This window comes from Cricetulus griseus, chromosome 2 (assembly GCF_003668045.3).
Source record: "Cricetulus griseus strain 17A/GY chromosome 2, alternate assembly CriGri-PICRH-1.0, whole genome shotgun sequence".
Classification (NCBI taxonomy): Eukaryota; Metazoa; Chordata; class Mammalia; order Rodentia; family Cricetidae; genus Cricetulus; species Cricetulus griseus.
The window spans coordinates 446,303,267-446,321,349 of NC_048595.1; positions in this window are offsets into that span (position 1 = coordinate 446,303,267).

An 18,083-nucleotide genomic window follows, 5' to 3' on the forward strand; every position below is an offset into this window, starting at 1 on the left:
AAGCCTAAGGCTGAGCTGTACCCTTTGACTCATAGTGAAGAAATTATTTCCTTGTTCATTTATGTGGTCGCTGGAAGATATCTTAATTTCTTGATTTTAAAAAGATCTATAGAACCCCATCTAAATAAGGCTAAGCCAACTAATGTATAACTGAAACTCTGTAAACTACTTGTATCCTGAGCTCATAATTGGCATACCCATATCCTGTGCTATTTTTGGATGGAAACAGACACCCTGCCCCAGTTTATATTAAAGGCTATGGGGCATCAGAGGTGATTCTTATGTCTAAAGATCCCTTAAGATGAGCTTAAGTTCATGTTGGTATTTTGGTAGAAAAGAAAGGAAAAAAAATCACCTTTTTTTCTTGTCATCCTACAATCCTCCATCTTTAAAATAAATTACCTTGTGACATTAATTTCCCTTCAATGTCATAGGTAAGGGATTGTCTCTGATATTTATCATTCATGAAAGTCATACAGCAATAGTATTTTGAGAAGCATGGACATGCTCCAAATCCCAGAATTATCTTGTCCTTTTCATGTATTTTCTCCACACACATGTATTCCTTTTACACAATGGGTTTATAAATGAAGTTTATTGTTTTTACAGTCTATTCTTAATCAGAAGTCAAGGGCATTTTTTTGTAGTCTTTATGTCATTCATTAATTTATTTTAATTGAAGATAGAATCTTTCTCATACAATACATCCTGACCACAGTCTCCCTTCCTCCATTCTTCCAAGCTCTCCAAGTCATTTTCCTCATTCCCCCTCTGTTTCTTTCAGAAAGAAGCAGGCCTCCAAGACACAACAATCAGACAAGACGAAAATAGGATAAAATAAGAAAAGTCAAAAGCCCTCGTATGGAGGCTAGACAAGATATTTTTTTAGTGAAAGCCCGGTTAACACAGTGGCTGAGTACTAAGCCTCTGTCTTCTAGGTACCAGTCTTCAATTTTGCCACCAGTTACAACTATCCTCCCGGCATCCGTGAAATGGCCTATGTCCTTCTGCATGCTTTGTGGCAGAACATTAAACCTGTCTCAGGGCTAATCTCCATTCTAGCTCAGGAATACTATTGCTTATTCAGTCTGAATTACCTAATGGAAATCATATGCTGTGAACTGACCATCAGATCACTCTGCAGGAAGAGTTTGGGAAGGGTAGGTCTTACTCCAAGTTTGCATCTTTACACAGGAACAATAAAATGGGACACATATTTTCCACTGTATTCTCATTCACAATGAATTTATCCATTTCAGGATAGGCTTGTAATCACAAGAATGAGAGAAGGTTAGAAGTGCTTGAGTGTTTGGCTTGAGGGCACAGGTATATTCAACATCGGCTGTTCTCTTTGTTCTCTTTAAGGGACAGGTGCTTTTGTCCCATATTGATTTTTCTCTTCTCATTACAGGTGACTTGATGTTCCTCTGATTTGTTTCTTTGTCTGACTCGGCGTGTCTTGTAAGTGATTCACTTTTTACTAATGGCAACTGCTGGCTATTGACCAAATATGGCCCGACTACTGAATTGAAACTTTTATATTGTTATAGTTCACTAATTGCAAGTACAATTTATGTGCTCTACATTAGCCCTAACAGTGACGTTTAAAAACACAGGGACAAATGCACAAAATCATCAGTGATGCAATCAAAGTTTCAGTGTCTCCTAACATCACAGGGTGAAACATTTTGCAGGCATCCCCATCTGTAATAAATTTCTGTTTTTCATTGGAAGTTTTAATTCACTTGGCATGCAGAATTAAATTAATTATTTACAAACTACTAACAAATAAAAAATGCTGATTTTATTGTTTTATTTTTATTCAAGAAGTTTTCCCTTTTTTAGTTGACATGTCCAACTCTTACCGAGGCAGTAGCTACTACTTAGAAATTTCATCAATCACTAGGGGCAAAATGTAAAACAGATAACAAAACCCAGCAGATTCTAGAGTGCATTCATTATATTTGCTGTTTTTAATCTGTTTAAGGCATAGCAAAAAGAAGGAAAGCGTATGGATTCCCCACATACCTCTGCCCTCACATGCCTCCCACCACAGTGCCACCTCTGTTATAGTTAATGAATCTGTACTGACACACTACTATCATTCAATGTCTTGAATTTTACATTTGGATTCACTCAGTATGTTATAGTCTGTGGGCTTGGACAAACATACAAGTAATAGCATACTGACTGTGATGGAAGCACAAATATCTATGAATATAAAACAATGCAGAAAAGGGATATGAGTTTTAAAGAGTACAGGAAGGGGTATGTGGGATGGTTTGGAAGAAGGGAAGTATTGTGATTCTAGTACAATAGCAACAAAAATAAGAAATAATTAAAAATAATAAAGTAGAAAAAGAATATTTAAGAGCCAGAAAACAATTTATAACAAAAGGATAGATTGAAGCATTGTATTTCTGAAAATATATGCCTGTAAACTATTATCTAAACATTAGCCATGCCATAAAGAAAATGCAAACATAAATATTCAAGTAATAAAAGAATAAATGAGAAAATACTTATCTTTTAGCAAAAAATATTAAAAGAAAACATCCAATAATAAATTCTAATATACATGGTGGGTAAAACTTATTATGGTAAAACTTATTATGTCAATAAAATATAAGTTAAACTAAATTTAATATCTTAAAAGAAAATCAAATTTGAATATATATATATATGCATATATATACATATATATATATATATATATGGGAGATTAATATGAGCAGCTAGTCAAAACCATAACATATAAAAGGAATGTAAAATATTTTATGAACAGTAAGTTTATAGTAGATGCTATAAGTTTCAAAAGTGTATTAATAAGACAAATGTAAATTTCTCATTATGCAAAAAGCTGCAATGTGACCACACACATCTACAAATACATATTCCCTATAATATGGCAGAACATTTTTAAAGAACACTGAAGATGTAGATAATTGGTTACATCCTTGTCACACACAATAAACATTATATTAGAAAATAGCCAAATGTTATATCTTGGTTCTTGACAGGGTGAGACTAAAGCTCCATGTCATGTGATATGCTGAGTATTATTCTGAGCATTTGAATATGGACAAACCAACATCAGTGGGGCAAGTCAGGAGGAGGCAATCAGCCTTGGGTTAGAAAGGAAAATAATTGGCCAGCAATCTATCATTTTAATCTTCATTTAAAACATACAGAACTAGAAAAAATTGTCTTTGTGCTACAGGGATAGAGAAGTGTTTTCTAACCACAATAGGATTAAGTTTCTGTAAAACAGACCTGCAAAGGTAGTTGGCCACTATTCTGGTCTCCAGGTCTCCATCTTTCTACTTCGTTGTTCTAGAAACACCCTTCATTGTCTTGGAATAGAGAGTGGAGTTTAAAGACCTTTCTCATGGGCTGATACAGGGTGCTGAGAATCCCCTGTAGAATCACAACAAGAGGCCTCTGTCCTATGCAGACATAACTTTTACTGGTTCTGTAGTGAGGACAAGACAAATGTGAGTTGTTAATTTAAGCAGCTACCAAGGAGAAAATATTTGGGATGCTGAACAATTAGTCTTGCCTACTTACTATAGTCAACTAAATTTAGATAATACTGTTTGTCTTCTCAATTTATTCCCATACTGGACTCACTGATGTCATTGTTTGGAGAAAGATCTGGCAAACTAAGGAAAGGCAACAATTACCACTTACTCATCTGATGATCCGTTACTTGGCTGTGATCACAAAAGCTGTAGCAGCACATGGCCTCATCGTTTTCTTTGTTGATCCATGTATACATATCCTTCTCTTGACCTGAATATTTAAATTAGAATTTAATACATGCATATGTCAATCCAATCATTACATAAATAACATTAGATTGAACATCTCCCACATGTCAGAAGGCTATCTTAAGCCATGAGAGCAAATATGGCGTTTCTCGACAACAGACTGAGAAACTGGTATTTTGGACTTGAACTTCCTTTTTCTGCATTTGTGTTTAAAGATATTCAGTATGAGCATTATACCTTAAGCCCAGATACGAATGTCATACATTTATTTTCCATTCACTGTGAATATGTATTACTCTCATTGGTTTAATAAAGAGACAACTGTCGAACAGCCAAGCAGGAAGAGTTAGGCAAGAGATCCAAGACTAGGAGGACTCTGGGAGGAAGAAGGGAAGAGTCTGAGGAGCTTCGAGCCAGACTCAGAAGAAGCACCGAGGGAAAATCATAGATTAAGTAAGTGAGCTTCAGGGTAGCATATAAACTAATAGAAATGGGTTAATTTAAGTTGTGAGAGCTCACTGCAGACAAGCCCAAGCTTTTGGCCAAGCATTTATAGTTAATAATAAGTTTCTGTGTGGTTATTTGGGAAGTGGCTGGTGGAACAGAAATGTCTGCACCTGTTGTTGAATATTTCCTTATAGCATTAGGTGTTACACAATTTATTCTTTATTTCCTTCTATAGTCAGTTAATCACATTCTAAACCCATCTGCCTTGGTGTACTTGCTATGATTTCATTCAAGTTGTGAGAATTATGTGCAGTTTTGCAAATGGCTATATGTTTTTGACTTTTTCAATGGTGTAGCATTCTTTTATATAAATACAATGAAACTTAATTATCCATTCTCTAGTTGGAGACAATTTGAATTGTAATTTTATTTCCTTATTGTGCTAGTTAAGTTTTTGTCAACTTGACATGAGCTAGAGTCATTGCAAAGAAAGATCATCAGCTGAGCAACTGCTTCCAGCAGATTGGCCTGCAAGCAAGACTGTGGGGCATGTGATTGATACAGGTGGGCCCACCCACTGTAGGTGTTACAATCCCTTGAGCAGATGGCCCTGGGTTGTATAAGAAAGAAAGGTGTGTAAGACATGGGGACCCAGCCAGGAAGCAGCATTTCTCTATAGTCTCTGTGTCATATCCTGCCTTTTAGGTTAGATCCTTGAGTTCTCGCTTTGACTTTCTGCAATGATACACTATGAAGTGGAAATGTAAACCAAATTAAACCTTTTCTCCCCAAGTTGTTTTTTGTCATGTTGCTTTATCACAGTAATAAAAACTAACTGCAATAACTATAATGAATAAAACTATTATGACCACTTTAATACATCTTTTGTATGAATAAGCTTTCATTTCTATAGATCTCGGTGCTCATTTAAACTAAAAACTTTATTGAATCATGACAAAATCATCAATACATTCATCCATCAAGGAACTCAACTAATCAATTCAAAAAATGAGCAATAGATACAGCCCATTTAACAATGGTTTTGGTCAATAATTCTATGAATATGCTTCTCATATAAATATGCAACAAATATAATTGAGTCAATAGAGGAATTGCATGACAGTATAAAACCATTACCATATCAATATTATAAAAGACATTGAAAATGCAATGTGTTAAGGACAATGCCAAACAACTACACTGTTACTATAAATCTTTCCACCAAAAGCCACACCCCACCGCCATGTGTGAGCTTTACGCCAGCCGCCTGCCCGAGTTAGGCCCAAATGAATACACAGAAACTTGTATTAGGTTCAAAGCTGCTTGGCCAATGACTAGGATTCCTCATCTGTTAACTCAGTCTTAATTATCATAAATCTATATATTTTATAAGACTTATCTTATCAGACACCTTATTGGCATCCTTCCTTGCTGGTGGATCACATTGTGCTGCTGGAGGAGCAAGGGGAAAAAAGGGGACCCTTCCTGTTTCTCCTTTGCTTAAATATGAGTCCTTTCTATGTCACTTCCTGCCTGGATCAGCACTTTTCTACTACGTTTCCCAGAATCCTCTTTGACTCCTAGTCCTGCCTAATGTGCCGTTTCATTGGCCAAGCAGAACTTTATCAATAAGATAAACATACACAGAAGTACTTCCCCCATCTCTACACCTTCCTTATTTCCATTTTAGCACAGCAGCCTTACGGTAGTTTGACTTCCACAGGTTCATCTATTTCGGTGGTGTGAAGTTGGTGGGTTTGGGAAACATTAGGAGGTATAGCCTTGGAAAACCTGCGTCACTGGAGACGGGCTTTAGTGTTTTCAAAATGCCAGCCACTTTCAGTTAGCTCATTTTCTGCACGTGGTTCTTATCGTAACAAGTAAACTCTCAGCTTACTCCTCCAGCACCTGCCTGCCTTCCTGCTGCCATTCTCATTGCCATGATGGTCAAGGACTTACTCTCTGAAAATATAAGACCCTGATCTCTTTCTTCTATATGTTGTCTAGGTCATGGTGCTTTGTTACAGCAATAGAAAACCAACTAAGGCAACTCTCATCCATATAGATCTCAACTGATCTTTGTATCACTTCTAATACGTTGCTTGTTTATATAATACTACAATCAACATTTTATACTTCCATTCCTGTAGTTAGTATGAAGTTGATTGACTTTTTAATGCCCTGCTTTATTCTTGATTTTTATGAATTCTTTGTATATCATGAATATAGATTACTCTATATAGAGAGAAAAATATTTCTCTTCTTGTGTCACTTCTTTACATTTGTAGAATCTAGCAGTGTCTAGCACTTAAGTTTAATGTTCTCAAATATATGGCTTCTTCTTTATCTAAGCTGCCATGTGTTGTCTTTTTCTTTACAACTGTGTCCTCCAGATGCCTGCTGGTGTTTTATTATAAATTCTAAAAAAAAAGTGGAGGGAAATTTAGGAATGCATTAACTGTTCTAATACTTTCAGGGATGTGGCATGTCTAAAGCAATGGATTATGCCATGTTTCCATATAAATTTTTATTATCATCTTAATTGTTGAGGATGTAAACCAGTCTTTTCCCAGGCTTCACTTTTTATACAGGTGGTCCTCAAATGTGGCTATATTTTATCATATGGGATATTTTAGAAATATCTGGCTTCCAACTTCCAGAATGTGTCACACACATGGTTGAAATACTGTCTCTAACATCCTAGGCATTTTGTTTTTGTTTTTTTTATTTTATGAGTGTGCAGAAAAATTTAAAAGCACTTTCATAAATAGTATACTCAATTCTAGTTTGGTAGTTAGTGATAAGTTCCTATTATGCAGCCCTAACTAGCCTTGGACTTCACTATTTAGAAAAGATTACCCCCCCAAATTGTGAAAGCCCCTGTTTCTGGCTCTTACATGCTAGATCATAATTCTGTACAATCATACTTTGCCAGAAGACTTTTAAAAAAATAGTGTCTCACTATGTAGCTCTGACTGTCTTAGAACATACTATGTATACCAGGCTGACCTCAAACTTACAGGCATCCACCTGCCTCTGCCTCCCAAGTGCTGGAATTAAGTTCATGTGCCAGTATTTCACTTTTGAAATAACAACTAGTCTCATCAAACTACTTGAACCTTTTTGCAGTTCCAATACCTTCCTTGGTGGTTCTCCAATTATACTGTGCTTTTGGAATCTTATAGGCTCTCTTTAAAAACACTGTTGCTGGTCATAGATTCCCAAATATTTTTATTTATATTTTTGAAATTATAGTATAATTGCATCATTTCTCCCTTTCCTTTCTTTCATCCAACCCCTTCCGTGTACAACCTGATACACCAAATTCATGCCTCTTTTTTCTTTATTTATTGTTTCATATAAATGTAATACAATATTGCTAATCATTGTCATGCACACATATATATGTAAATACAAGCCGACTATGACATAAAATGCTACCTGTATTCACATGACCTCAAGGCTAGCCACTTGATGTTGCTTAAACAACTGGAAGACTCTAAAAAATGAAAATAACAAGAGACCATGTGATGCCCAGTTCCAAATGATATATCTGCTGCACAATTCCTGTACTTAAGACTCAGGGATCGCAGGGCATTGGTGGCGCATGCCTTTAATCCCAGCACTCCGGAGGCAGAGGCAGGTGGATATCTGTGAGTTCGAGGCCAGCCTGGTCTCCAGAGCGAGTGCCAGGATATGCTCCAAAGCTACACAGAGAAACCCTGTCTCGAAAAACCAAAAAAAAAAAAAAAAAAAAAAAAGACTCAGGGATCATTGTCGGAAAGGGAACAAAACTGTTGTAAGACCCAGAGGTACAAGAAGTTTGCTATGAAACTGTCTTTTAGAAATATTAGACAGGTTATACCCATGAAGTCTCATCAGCATGGCTACTTAAAGAACATGTGAAAATTGCCAAGATATGCACAAAGGTGTAATAGTTGGCATTAACATTTCAGTTGCACTGACATCTTCCTAATTAGATTTAAAATCCACCAAATAGTAGAGAAAGGATTCCCGGTACTTGTCAGGTTTCCAGGGCTAGTGAATCATGGGTCCTAGAAAATAATCAAGCACTGCTACTTTTCTAGAACAGAGAAATTCCACACGATATTCTACATCTTATCTTAATATCCACAGATAGGGTAATCGACCACCCCTTACCAAAGAAGCCATTTTTTTTTTTTTTTTTTTTTTACAGAAAGTGGAAACCATAGCTGGACATATTGCAGTGATAACAGATGCCGGGAAGCCAGCCACAATGAGCACACCTACATCAACGCTTGTGACTTTATAACAAATGAGACACTGGGGAGGAGGGGCAGGATAGAAGTAAGCCTGCTATGAAATGGGTTCTCCTAGAAATAGCTGCATAAACAATAATGGAACAATAAAAATATTAATGATTATTTGTAGTAAAACGGGGCAAGTTTCAAGGTGTCCCATCACTAGAAAAGGAATGACAGACAATTCATGACCGGTAGGAGGAGAATTAGGCTCTCCAGGGGATGAGTCTCATTATTGGCTTTCCAGTGAAGAGTGGTCAGGCTTGAAACAATAAATACGCAAAAAGCAAAGACTTAGAATATATATACATATCTATCTACATATATTTATAGATGATATAGATATATACATGTTGGAAGATAGATGATAGGTAGATGATATTGACAGATGAAGATAGAAAGATAGATAAATAAATAGATAGTTGAGAAGGTGTGTGTGTGTGTGTGTGTGTGTGTGTGTGTGTGTGTGTGTGTGTAGCAATAATAAAAAACAAGCTCTTGAGAGTGTTGGTGTGTGAGAGGAGTTAGAGGAAGGAGGGGCTCAAGGGAAAAAAGGGAGTGGGAAAGTGATGTAATTTACTTCAATTATGAGCATATTTTAAAAATTCAAGTAGATATTCTAATTTTAAACATTCTTTATAGTATTTCTCATGAACAGTGTTTGGTTTAATCCATTCTATTTTACCAAAGCGACCTAAAATATGAGTTTTAAATTCTTCAAAGTTTTTCATTTTTCTTTTAAGAACAACAATATATTCTCTAGTGTCTGAAATGAATGTCTAAGTCTTGGCTGTAATTTTCTCTTTGTTTGTTTGTTTTCACTTTGTTGAAGATGGTTCCCAGGACTTACCTTTGAAAGGAATGCTCTCCAATTCTTTTGCTGTAGTTTGAGCAATACAAGAAGCTGCAGCCTGCAAACGTTTAATTTTGTTGCCTCGAAGTAGCATTCTACAAAGTTCTTTCCCAGAAAGAGATTATATTTCCTGGACAGAAACATCCCTTCTGTCACTATCACTCTTCAATAACATCATATGCCTGGAAATGCCACTTTGCCTGTGCTTTGTGAAAGGACTTTCATTCCATTTTGCTTTGCAAAATCAACATCATAGTTTTCTCAATTGAAATACTCTGACAGTCTAAATTAAATTGAAGTTGCATTCTGTTTCTTCAAGTATTCATATATAAATCTCCTCACTTGAAGCAATTTACCCTTACATTTATAAATCTTCAGAGCCCCAGTATTTAGAAACATTAACATTTGGCTCATGTGACACTGTTGTGTTTTGTAAGAATACTCTGTTACAGTTGGTTGATGTAAATTGATGTAAGAATGTCCTGTTCAACTCAGAGATTTATACACTGTGACCCATTCCCTTTATCTCTCCAGCTTTACATGCATAGAATTACCACATAAAATTAATAAATACAATGCCATATTATGTATTTTTATATATGAAAACTTTGTTAGCAATTACCAAAATTAAGCTAATTAACATTCCTTTTTGGATACACCATATTTATGAGTGTCTACAGTGTTAATTCTTGATTCCTATTCTTTCAGACAAACAGCAAATTGATTATTAATTATAATCATGATGCAGTGAAATAGGATTCCAGACATTTATTTTACACCTAAACGTTTATATCCTGCTAAGATTCTTATTTTACATGCTCGGAAATATCATATTAATGAAAAACTGTAATAGCATCTGAAATTTAACTTCATTGAAATTACCTAGGATATTATATTTCTACAAATATGTATTTTATTATATATGGTTTCAATTATAAAATAGTAGTTCAACATTTCCATATGAAAATTGACAAAATTACAAAACTATTTTCCTCTAAAAATAATTACATTGAAATGAAATATGCTTATTTTAAATCTAAAGATGTGGTTAAAGTTAAGTGCTACAGATTCCTTTATTCCTTTACACTTTACAAGTTCTGAGTGCAAAAACCTTAGTAGAAGGGTGTGAAAAAAAATGTACTCAAAAATACCTTGTTCCTCAGTGAATTTTTTAATTTCAGATTTATTTGTTATGTTAACAGTGTTCTCCCTGAATGTATGCCTACATGTCAGAAGAGGGTACCAAGATCTCATTATAGAGAGTTGTGATCCATCATGTGGTTGCTAGGAATTGAACTCAGAACCTCTGGAAGAGCAGCCAGTGCTCTTAAACTCTGAGCCATCTCTCCAGTCCATGTTTTTATTACAAACTTCACTGTTCATAAGATGTATTTCACAGATAGGCTAAGGCCATCTGAAGTGTGATATGTACATATTTTACTTTTATATACAATAAATGCACCTGGGCAATATTATTTTGTAAAAAATTGTAGGTCTTTGATTCAGTGAGAAGAGCATTAAAAGCAGTTTTTCTATCCATATACTATCTCCATTGCCAATTTCTACTCTCACCTTCAGTGAACTTGAAGTTTCCGTCTTTTCACTCAGTCTGAAAAAGCATTCTTTAGCACTATTTTTGTGATATAAATGGCTGAAGTGGAAGGTTATCATGCTAAATTCTGTTAAAATATCTTTATTTTATCAGCACTTTCAAGGGTAATCTGATGGACTGTGGAATTCCAGACTGGTATCTTTGATTTCCTATGAAATCTTGGCAGTGCACCTGCATTCTCTGCTGTCTGAGATTTGGAGAGAAAGTGCTCCTCCCTTTGTGTTTGGAAGTTGTTCTGGTTTTGTGTATCACACATGACTCTGGTGTGTATAGATCTGGATCACTTTTCTTTTCTCTAACATGCTAATCTCTGACTTTTCTGAACCTTCAAGTTAACAGTTTTTTATCCATCTATTTTAAGAACTGTTTAATTTGCTTCCAATATGCTACTCTCTTGAGCATTTCAACATGTATTCATTTAGCTATGAACCTTTTTCTACAGGTGCAGGAATGCTACCCTCTTTATTTTCCTTATATCACCTTCTTTAAGTGAATACCACAATTCCTGTAGGAGCTCTTTCCTGAAAAGCTCAAACTCTCACTGAATTGATAGTGTCAATCTCTTAGCTCCATTTCTTTTAAGAACCCTGTCAGGGATAGATTGTGAACTTCAGTATTGTGAGTCTGTGTTTGTCTTGATTTGGTCTTTGCAAATGTCTGAGAATGATGTAGATAAACCCCACTAGATTGTGCTGCCTCATTCCACATTGGAGTCTACCCATTGCAAAAGCAGAAAACTGTGATTTCTGTCTGTTAGACATCTGCTTCCATAGTCCTATTAACCATGAGGTCTCAGCCCTGAAGATTGCAAATTGTTCTACAAAAGTTATAGGACAATTGTGATGCCTCTTTGTGTGTTCATCATGAGAATGACATCCTATTTGTGTGTTGACTACTTTTATAGATATTGTTCAGACCCCTATTTGACTATGGACTGTACATTCCAGTGACATTCTTTCCTTCTTACTATTCTGAACTGTTTCTGTGACATTTCTATGACACCTTTACCTTATGTTTTTTTGATATATTATGGTAGGCCACTACCCAAAGGTTCTGTATATTTTATTTGCTGGACTACTGAATTTATCTTTTTGCAGGTCATGTATTTAACTTATGTAGAAATTCTCTACTGTTAAATACATGGAGAGGCACTCCCAATTTTAGGGAAGGAACCCTCCTCCCCCCAAATTGGATTGCTCTCATTATTGCTCAGAGAAGCTTCTGTTTGCTTCTTGGTGACTGTTAATTCAGGGAAACACAACTGGTCAAAGTGCTAAGAATGAGTAACTGTCCTAGAGAGGAAATCTACATCACTCCATCCAAAGCTCCAGGGATGTCATCAAAGAGAAGGTAGAGAGAATAGAGTCAGAGGATGGCGAGGCAGGTGGTGGGTTGCCATGGAATGCTTCCATCCAGATGTGATACATTTCAACAGTCCAGCGTAGACACTATGAAAAAAACACAGAACCTTAGGGAATTAGGCTAATATAATGTTCAAATCCAGAAAGTCAAGGCAGAATTGCAGTATCAGAGGTGAGAATTAATTCCCTCTTCTCTCTTACACACACACACACACACACACACACACACACACACACACAGACACACAGAGAGAGAGAGACAGAGACAGAGACAGAGACAGAGATAGAGACAGAGGGAGGGAGGAGCGGGAGAGAAAGAGAGAGAAAATGTATGATCTTTCTAAAGAATAAAATTTAAAATGTTCCAAAAAAACAGCTTGAAAATGTGAGATGAGATTCTTTCTGCCAGGTATAGTAATAAATGATCATTAATATTGAACCTCACCATTAATGTACAAGCATGGATATTTTGATATTATCAGATAATTATTAAACTTCCCTATGTGTGAATGAGCTGAAAATGGAATGTGTGTTGATATCAGGTTTACTTTTTTCCCTACAGACATGAACATAGATATATTGGAACTCAGACATGTCTGTTTTAATGCTGAACTTCCCAGATTCCTCAATAGCTACACACATTGGTGTTAACTGTATCACCTCTCACCAAACAAGCACACATCCACAGCAGCAGTTGAGACTTCTCCTTTAGGTTAAAGTTTAATTCTAGTCATTGCTAAAACGATGAGACAGATTGCTCCTCTCTATGCCTGTGCTCCACTAGCCTTCTACATGATACTAGCTTTGAAAGGAATGTGATCCCTTTAGTACCCTGATACTGGAAGAATGTCAGAAGGTAACTGGTATAAAGGAGTTAAGTAGGTGGCCTACAACAAACCACAGAGAGGTTGAGGGTGAGCTAGCTAGCAATATTTGAATCATGCACTCATGAAACAGAAATGTTTACTTGCTGTGTGCCACTGTGATTTTATGGTCACTGGTTACACAAGATCATCCCAGAAACAGCAGATTGAAACATTAAGCCAGAATCAAGACATGTGCATATTTAATTAAGCAAAATAATAACAAAGCAATCAATAATCCATGTTTGCTGTTACCACCAGGGCTCAATATTTAGCAATGCTGTTAATTACATGTGTTTTAGCAAAATTTTCTGTGTCTTGGGTTTTCTTAGTTATAAAATGAGAACAATAATGGTGCTTATTTATAAAACAAGATAATTATTTAATATTTGCTAGCATGATATCTGGTATATACTTGGCACTCAATGATTTAACCACTATTAAATCTAGAATAAGTCCAAATTATAATCAGCTGGCCAAAGTTTTAAGTGTATTTTGACAAAGTTTGCTTAGTTGGAAACACGTATTATATTTTTTAATAAATTAGAACACTTATGCATTCCTACTATGTATATCAACTTGGTGAATTTAAGGTGAATTTATTGCAAAGTGTTCTTTAAAATTTTTTAAAATATCTAATACTTGGAACAAACTGTGAGTTAAACAATAAGTGAATTACTGGCATATTAATATTAATAAAAATTCAGGAAAAACTATTTATCATTTGGGAAAACCTGTATTTCTTCATTTGTTTCTTATAACTTGTATTTTAAATAGAAACATGCTTAAAATTCACATTTTTAAATTGCAAAAGCACAGTAGCATTTCCCCCAGAAAATTGCTTTTCATTCGTATTATAGATTTGACTATATCTTTATACCATAATGATTTACAATAATATGGTATCACATAATGAGCATAACAATCTCCAGGCGGTTTGCTTGCTTCGTATTATTGCTGCTGAGGACTGGTAGTTGTTGAGAAAAAAAAAGTGTTTGCTCAGAGTTTGTTATTTCAATCTAGATATGAACTTAAATTTATCTGATGGGTAACTTAGCTATTTAGGATTTATGTTTTAGGTTAATCCACACAGGGCAGGACGCTGCATGGGAAAGCAGATTTCTTGTTACAGTCATGGATCAGAAAAGATGCTGGGGGAAGAGGGAAGACACAACACTCAGACACAGGTGGCGAGGAAAGAAAATGATTCTTGAGTTGTAATATAATAAAAACACCGTTTTTAACTCACGCATGGTCTGTGCTACTACTTTTGGAAGTAGCGTCTCAGAAATTCTAAAATAAAGCAATCTAGATGCTAAATTTGCATAGCCCCTACCTTTTTGTAATTCAAGTGGTCACATTTTGAGACTCATTGGAAAATGGTTTGTTTTGATGATTTAGAAACAGTAGTTTCACTCTCACATTCAGAATGACTTAGCTGTTTATATTTCCCAGACATTGGCAGAGATGCCTATAGACAGAAATGACCAAGTAGCAAATGGCTCCATAATTTTATGCCTAACAGTCTTGGAAAGTCAAAATTCCATGAAGGAAAATGACGAGCAAACTATTAACATAAGATTTCAGAAGGAAGGAGGGTTGAGGGTTCCTCCCTTCCTCCTGTGTCTCTACTTCTCCCCTGCTTAGTGAAATGCTGGACTTCTCTGGAGGTCTGAGAGGAGAGTGCATTGGATACTAACACACCCAGGTATGTACAGTTTGGGATAAATACCTCAGGACAAAGAATGGAAAAATCAAAGACCAGTTTATTGCCCATAAATGTCAGCTGGAAGCTGACAATGAGATGTATCACACAGGCTTCGCCACACTGCAGTCTAATATTAAGATGACTCCCTGACAATTCTCAAGACAGAACAACTGTATCAATTAAGTCTCCCAGCTCAGCTAAAAGGCACACAGTATGATCCCTGCTGAAAATAACCCACTGCAAATTGGGTTCTATATATCCTATACTTTCATTTTGGACATATATTACAATATTTTAACCTAGTGTGATTATACTGTCATTCTCACTGAGCCTGCATTTTACAAAAACAGGCAGAGGGTCTTTTGTTCACTGACATTCATAATTTTTTCTTTTATTTAAATTAGAAACGAGCTTGTTTTACATGTCAATCCCAGTTCCCTCTCCCTCCTCCTCTTCTGCCCCCCCCATCCCAACCCCTTTCTGCTCCCCAGGGAGGGTGAGGCCTTCATGAGGTATCTTCAAAGTCTGTCATATCATTTGGAGCAGGGCCTAGACCTTCCCCATGTGTCTAGGCTGGGAGAGTTTCCCTCCATGTGGAGTGGGCTCCCAAAGTCCACTGGTGTACTAGGGATAAATACTGATCCACTATCACAGGCCCCATAGATTAACCAGACCTCCAAACTGACATCCTCATAATTTAACAGAATATTTTCCAAAAGGTTTAAAAAAGTATCAACTAACTGAGCTTTCTCTGAAAACATTATTAGTAGAAAATGTTATTCAATGAGTTTTGATCATATTCATTCTTTTCTCAACTCATCCACACTCTATTCCTCTTCCTTAGAGACTCAATTCTGTGTCTTCTTCTTATTATTTTTTGACACCTATCAATTTCAATTTTTGTGTTTCTTATATATTCCTGGACAAGTGGCCTTCCACTGGAGAGTGGTCAACTTCGCAAGGCCTACACTTTTGAAGGAAACTGACTCTCTCTCTCCTAGAACCTATCAATTCCCATAGTTCCTCAGCTGAGGGTAGTGTTTTCTGCTACCTCCTATTTCCAACGTGAACATTAATACGGTTTTAAGACAGCTTGCACAGATCTTGGGCCTGCTTGTATAACCATGATGAGTTTATATGTACAGCGTAACTGACCTAGGAAGAAATGCCCTCTGGTAATATTGGCTGTAGTAGTTTAAATGTAATTGCCCCCCAATATCCCATAGGGAGTGTCACTATTAGGCGGTGTGGCTTTGCTAGAGTGTGTAGAGCCTTTCGGAATGAAGTGTGTCACGGTGGGGGTGGGCTTTGAGGGTTGCTATGCTCAGAATACGGCGCTGTGAGTCAGTCAACTCCCTGCTGCCTTCTGGACAATATGTAGGCAGCACCATATCCGTCTGCATGCCTTTATGCTCCCCATCATGATGATAACGGACTGACCCTCTGAGACCATGAGCAAGCCACCCCTGTGGTGACATTTTGTTTATCATCTAATAAAGCCACTGAAGACGAGAATGCAAAGCTGGTCACAGTAGTCAGCCACAGAGGCTGGGTCGGGTGGCACACACCTTTAATTCCAGGACTCAGAAGACAGAGGCAGATGGATATCTGTGAGTTCAAGGCCCCCCAGGGCTACATGAGAGTGAATCAGTCTAAAAGATAAGCAGAACTCATGCATTTAATCCCAACACTAGAGAAGTGTATAAGATAGAAGCAGTATCTCGGATTCTGGCAATTAGTCTCCAGACACATTAAGCATAGGATTGCCCAGCCTTGGTAGAGGTAAAAGCTCTCTGGTGGCTTGGCTATTTTGCTTTTCTGATCTTCAGATTGAACCCCAATATCTGTCTCTGGGTTTTTAATATTTGTGCTACACACCCCAATTAAATAGATTCTTTATAAGAGTTGCCATGGTCAACAATAAACACCCGAACTAAGAGGCAAGTTGATACCAAGAGTTGGGTATTGCTGTGATAGGCCTGATCATGTGTTTGTTTGGAGGAGTTTGGACTTTGGGTTATGAAACCAGTGGAATGCTTTAAGCACTGCTTAATGGGTCATACTAGTAGGAGCATGGAAGACAGTGGTGCTAAAAGTTATTTGAATTGTTGGAGGCTCTCTCAAGTGGTTTCAGAGAAGAATTTTGTCATGGTGCCTAGAAATTGTTATTGATATTTCCATGAAGAAAGTGGCTGTCTTTTTCCCTTGTCCAAAGAGGCTAAAGTAAAGAGATTTTAATTAATTCTAATGCCAGAAGATATCTCAAAATAGCCTAGTATAAACTCTGTCATGTGGACAGAGTGGTAACTCTAATGAAGATATATAATGAAAAGCTGAGTGGGGTAAAATACAAAAAGTAAATTTTGAGGAGAAAAAAAAGAGTTCCAGAAACTGGAATGGAGGTAAATCCTGTGTTCAATCTAGGGGTTTACAATGTGATCAAATGTCCTGAAACACCCCCCCCCCTTTTTGTCTAAATCAAAAGGACATGTTTTAGCTCTAACACAGTGAAACTGTTTACAATCATGAAACTATTTCTGCCAAGCTGTCCACAGTGTGCAGCTTGGTTGTATTTGGCAGTGTTAGAATGAAGCATTTCTCAGCTCAAAGGTCTGTAAAATGCTTGTGTTATTCTCATATTAACTCAGCTATTTGAATGTCCTGAGCAGTTTGTAGCCTGAATCAGATCTTTGGGTGGTGGTTAGCAGCTTAGTGTTGTTACCACAATCCAGGTTGATTCCTTGTTGTGGGGCCCCATCATCTTCTTAGAGACCTCATAGGTTATTGTTAGCCCAATTTGTCTTTTTCTTGGGACTTTTTAGCTTGTTGATTTGTCCATTTTTTCAGATGTTTTACTTGTCCAGTATTCTCTGTACTCTTTAGCTGCATGTTTTCATGCTTCTGGACAGAAAAAAGCAAAAGATTTCCTATATATTTCCTAGGACAAAATGTTTTTTTTTCAACAGAAAAATATTATCTTCAAATTAAAATATTTCTTTTGAAAATTTGAAATGAAATATACCTTAGTATGTGTGGATAAATATACCTATATTCCCCTTTCTCTTTATATATAAATTCAAGGTTAAAGTGTATTTATTTTTGATGTAATCTATCATTCTCGCTGATTTATTCTGCACTTGCTGGTAATTGATACAGATACTTACAACTGGTCAAGATGTGCTTTTG